Genomic DNA, 5,423 nt, shown 5'->3' with positions numbered 1-5,423 from the left:
CCTAACCTGGCTGTTGATTCTATTGCTATACCTCATGTCAGCAAAAAACTAAATAAATATACTTCCAAAGATATCACATTTCAAGCTGCTGAAGCAAAGCTGCATATCTCTGCATGAAAAAAATCGCAGTCAGCCTAATAAATAGCGAGCTTGCTGTTGTTATCACTTATTTACTGCAGTTGGAATATCATACAATTTGCCACAGTTAGCTAGCTCACGCTTTCACAATGTGATTGGCATCATTTTATGCTTCACACTTCTTCACAGCTGTGTGGCTATCAGCCGACTCAGTCATTAATATTCACCCAGATGTACAACATGTATATTAGAGCTGACACTAATGACTTTAGCTCTGCTAATGCACTAACGCCGGCCCTTGTTTTTGTAGCTCCCTGTAGCATCCCATCTTTAGTTGCTTATAGTATCTGCTATTTTGTTGGTACTGTAGATTTAATGACAATGTAAAAATGTAATGTTCATGTTTGTATTTATGTAGATGGGGAATTAGGTTTCCCAGCAGAAACCTTGTTGCTGCTAAGATTAGTTGAGAGCTTCATGAAGGAGGACCTCGGACTAAAATAAGAAAATTCCCATGGCAAATATATCCAAAGATCTACATTTAAAGACAAAGAGTATTTGTAGTGGCTGCTGTTTCAGAATAAAAATGAAGGAGGACATTGGCGCTGTAACACAAGCCTTGCTCTTCCAAATACTTAAAGCGTAACAGCTGACAGTCAGTGCATTTGTATTACTGTGTGCTTTCAGTTCGTAGAAACAGTTACACAGGTGTAAGATTCAGCAAAGTCCCCAGCAGCAAAAGGAAGATGTTAGCTAATGGTTAACACTGTTCTCACCATGAAATATTATACTCAGATGTGCAGATTAGTCTATTTGCATACTTTTATCCTCACAATTTTCACTGTCTGCCAGGGATGCTCAAAATTATGTATAACTGGAGCAAAAGACTTTCTTTTACTTGGTAAAGTGTAGAAGTTTAATCGTCTGAACAGTGTTTTAGCTTATTCGCTTCCTTGTCTTTTGTGCACGCTGAACATTTATGAGTATTTTCACAAACACATGTTGGGCCCAATAAAATCAATTTACTAACCCATATGGATAAATATGTCATCCACCCATTCACACACTGGTGATGGCAAGCTACATTGTAGCCACAGCCACCCTGGGGCGCACTGACGGACACTGGCGCCACTGGGCCCTCTGACCACCGCTAGTAGGCAACGGGTGAAGTGTCTTGCCCAAGGACACAACTACCGAGACTGCGCAAGCCGGGGCTCGAACCGGCAACCTTCCGTTTACAAGGCGACCTCCCAACTCTTGAGCCACGATCGCCCCATTGTAAATTGTATACTATACCTAAAGTACGTATGCCTGCTGTTGATTTTATTAATACAAATGAAGTTACAAAACCAGACCCAGGAATGTTCATTACACACCCGACAGGCAGGTCTTGGATAATGTAGGTCTGAGCTGTGGGCCTGTAGGTCTGAGCTGTGCTCGAAGAAGCAATATTAAAACTTTTTATCTGCAGAAGCTGAGGTAGAATTGATTTTCTTATATCATGTCTCACTGACATGGTGCATTAAACATGTGCATTGTATGAAAAGAGGCTGGTAATGTGACACAGCTGATAGAGTCTAGTCTTCATGTTTTTATTTTTGCTTTTATGTATTAGAAAAATTGGAGCGCATGTTTTATAGCGTATTATATAAAATGTCTCCTTTTATTTAGTACTTGAAGTGGTTTTAAAAACATGCTTCCAGTGTCTGGGGACATCCGCAAATCAACTGCCCCAAAATTTTATGAGCTGCTTCTATGTTTAATACATTTGCATGTTGGCTATTTCAGGGCATCATTGTGAATTCCCTCCTTCCGCCCCTTTGACAAGATGTGACTAAATATGACACCTTTTCCCCAACCTGCTGCTCCCTTGCACTACGCCACAGCCCAGTCAGTCTTAATCATTTTTCCAGCGCTCCTGAAGGGGTTTATTGTACTTTTAGGAAGTTTCAGAGGCACAGTCTTAGTACTCAGTAAAATGGATGGGACACAAGTGGGGCAAGTGTCTACAGACTGTCCTGTGTTAATCCTCAAATGACATTGGTCTTTTCTTTTTGTTTTTTTAAGAAAAAGGATGCTTGATTGCTCTGTGGTCTTGTATTTAAAGAAGACTACGAGAATAGCCTGAGAATGGTTCAACAAAAAACATTTCAAATATAAGGTATATGAAAAGCACCACCATTTAAAAACCACTGAGAGGTAAAGTGAATAATATTAACGATCTTGTAACAATAGCACCTGTCACAGGTTGGGATATACTTATATATGTATTATGTAGAAAGTGACCAGTCAGTTATTAAAGGTGGAAGAAAGAGAAATGGGTTTGCATAATGATCTAAGTGACTTTAGTAAGTGAAATTATTTCTTAGATTTCTTGTTTTTTGTGTTTCTTGGTCTCTTTATCCTTCTGTCAGTTTCACATCTTTCTTTTGCTCAGTTTTTTTTTGGCACACCTTCATCATCTATCACCCCAGTTCATCCACTATTTCCTATTGTCAGAAAATCTTAGTGCTTTAGTGCTTAGCACTAGTGCAAGTTTTCCCCCGTTCTCTGTATTTTGTTGTTTCTTTTTTTCATGAATTTATCTTTTTCCTGCCTCCTGCCAGTTTTGTTCACCTATTCAACTGCCAACACATGTGAAATATATTTTTTTTGTATACTTTATTAATCCTACCTACTGAGCTATCTCCTCCCCTTCCCTTATAAGAAAATTAGGTACTAATAAAGGACCAGAGAGCTAAAAGGCTGGTCCAGTCCACCACTGGTCCACCACAAAGCAGCTGTTGTGGCACAAATTTCTGAAAATTCTAATTCTGCCAATGATTGAAAGATGTTACAGCATACAGTCTATCACAGCCTGCTTTGTATGGGCTTCCAATGCCACAGGCTGATTGAAAGTTCCCATGCTGATCCCTGTCCACTAGAGAAAGCACCTATGGTAAGAGGGCACATCAGCAGAGGCAGTGTGACACTCTGGGAGTGTTCTGCTGGGAATCGTTGCATTCATGTGGAAGATAGTTTCCCAAATGCCATATTTTTTGCAGATCACAGTCTTTTATAACATCTTTGTTCCTGATACCACAAGTTGCATTGCAAGATCTTGTAGAAGCCATAGTTTGACAAGTCATTTGTCTTTTATCCTGTCTTCTTTCTCTCACCCCGACCAATGGCAGGAGATGGCCGCCCCTCCCTGAGCCTGGTTCTGCTGAAGGTTTCTTCCTGTTAAAAGGGAGTTTTTCCTTCCCACTGTTGCCATATTGCTTGCTCATAGGGGGTTATATGATTGCTGTCTTGAGGCGACTGATGTTGTGATTTGGCACTGTATAAATATAACTAAATTGAATTGAAATTTGAAAGTCCAGGGAAAACGACAGCATATGAGGAAGAGTTTATTTATCTGCAATAAAGTAGCAAGCGTTTGAGGGTGTACTTCACCTCTCACCCTAAATTGGAGAGATGGACGGACAGGTGGATAAATGGATTGACAGATGTAGCTTTTTTCTTAACAACAAGCTTCCAAACTTTGATCAAACATTTTGGGATGATGCTACATTTAAGCAGCACTGCCTGATGATTAAAATATAACTCCCTGCCTGAAGGGGACAATGCAGTTAAAGGTCAGCTAGTTAAACTTTAAAAAGGCCACAGCCGATTCACCACCAGAACATTTTTAATAATAGTGGAAGAGTGATTTATGTTAAGAATAAGGTATAATATTGGATTAGGATAATATTGAGGTAAATTAGGATTTATTGTTCAAGGATGTTCATTTAAAATGTTCCTCATTTAGAAAAATATGCTTATTTGCTTTCTTGCTGAGGTTTAGATGATACTGATATGATTCTAATATCTGCATATTAAATGAAAAGCTGCAGCTGGGGTTACATCAGTATGTAAGAGGTGTTTCTCAATTTCTACATGAGCTTATGTATAAATTAGAAATGCATGATATGCATTTTGCATTCTTCACAAGTTTAGTCAACTTTTTGCACTTTTGATCGAGCTACACTGTCTGCTCCACTGAAAGCATATCTACCACATGAAGTCTTGCCTTCCATTGACCTGCTTACCTGCCCAAATTACACGCTAACCTCCCTGACAGGAAGTGGCACGCCTCTGTGGAAAAACTGGCTTATTGGTTTTTAAACTTCGTTGTGGAATTACATTAACTGGAAAAATCCATTGGACCTTTATCACATTGATTAAGTGGTCATGACCAGAGCCTTTACAAACTAGAGGCTGTGAGAGCAAATCAACTGCAGCTGGTGTGAGCATCAACAGTTAGCTTTCTTAAGGCAGAGACACACCGGAGATAGATTTTTCAGTCATCCATGTTCGTGCAGCTTACAAAAAAGATACATGGCTTGTTTAGACAGCTGGATTGATTGAAACAGTTTTTTTCCTCCACATAAGCACAGTCAAATCAAAAATTTTACAGGTTTTATGTAACCTGATCTGTGGATATTGGCTCATTCTTTCCCATTGTTAAATTCAAAAGCTGAATTCCTCACTGTGATGACATTGAAGCAAAGCAGCAGCATGCTTAACTTGAAACCACTGGTTTCCAAACTTGATCAAACAAAATGGAACAAATAAACATTTTTAAAAATCATCAATAAATAATGTATTTGTGCTACTCCGCTATTCCTTCCCCCCCAATTCAGTATGTTTGTCCACATGGAGTTGTTAATTTGGTACAAAGTAGATAGAAATTTTAATTTTTAAATTGTGTTTTCATCAATTCCAGTTCAGGTAACTACTATTTTAGGCCACTGACCTTCAAAAAGGTAAATTACCTACTTTACATGTTGGGCCATCTTGAATAGCCAGCTTCTTGTAGCCATGGGTGAGATTTGGACAAGAAGAACTGACTTACTACTACTACAGCCCTGAACTGAGCAGAACACATAGCAGCTTCTTAGTAATCTTAAGCTGTGTCCAAATTCTTTGGCCACCTCGTACTTCCAGCCTTTTCGGTCTTCGGAGGACCCGGCCCACGTAGACCACAACGGCCGGGTCCTCCGAAGACCGAGAAGGCTGGAAGTGTGAGGCTGTGAAATTGGGGGGTCTAGCCTTCAGGTTTGTGTCACCAGCTGTCTTGGTGGACTTTAATAAACTCAGTTGTTTGCTCCTTGCTATCTAAAATATAACAGGACTTTGGCGTAAGTTTATTTTGTGACCCAGAAAGAGTAATAAGAGTAATATTAAAACTAAGTAGCTGCCGCCATTGTTAGAAACTGGAATTGGCTGGGCCGCGCTATGAATTCTGGGATATGGTGGGCCACGAAGGATACACCCGACCCATCCTTTAAATCTGGGGTAAAGGAGGAAGCATTTGTCAGCCG

At 39.7% G+C, this 5,423-nt stretch overlaps 1 protein-coding gene across 1 annotated transcript in view; it reads right to left on the bottom strand.

Moving 5' to 3' along the window:
- LOC102197029 (formin-like protein 13) overlaps positions 1-5,423 on the bottom strand; it is a 47,663-nt gene that overhangs the window by 1,639 nt on the left and 40,601 nt on the right. The window lies entirely within an intron of this gene.

This window comes from Pundamilia nyererei, unplaced genomic scaffold (genome assembly GCF_000239375.1).
Source record: "Pundamilia nyererei isolate P.nyererei 1_Seehausen unplaced genomic scaffold, PunNye1.0 scaffold00106, whole genome shotgun sequence".
Taxonomy (NCBI): domain Eukaryota; kingdom Metazoa; phylum Chordata; class Actinopteri; order Cichliformes; family Cichlidae; genus Pundamilia; species Pundamilia nyererei.
This window is presented reverse-complemented; position numbering and strand designations above follow the sequence as displayed.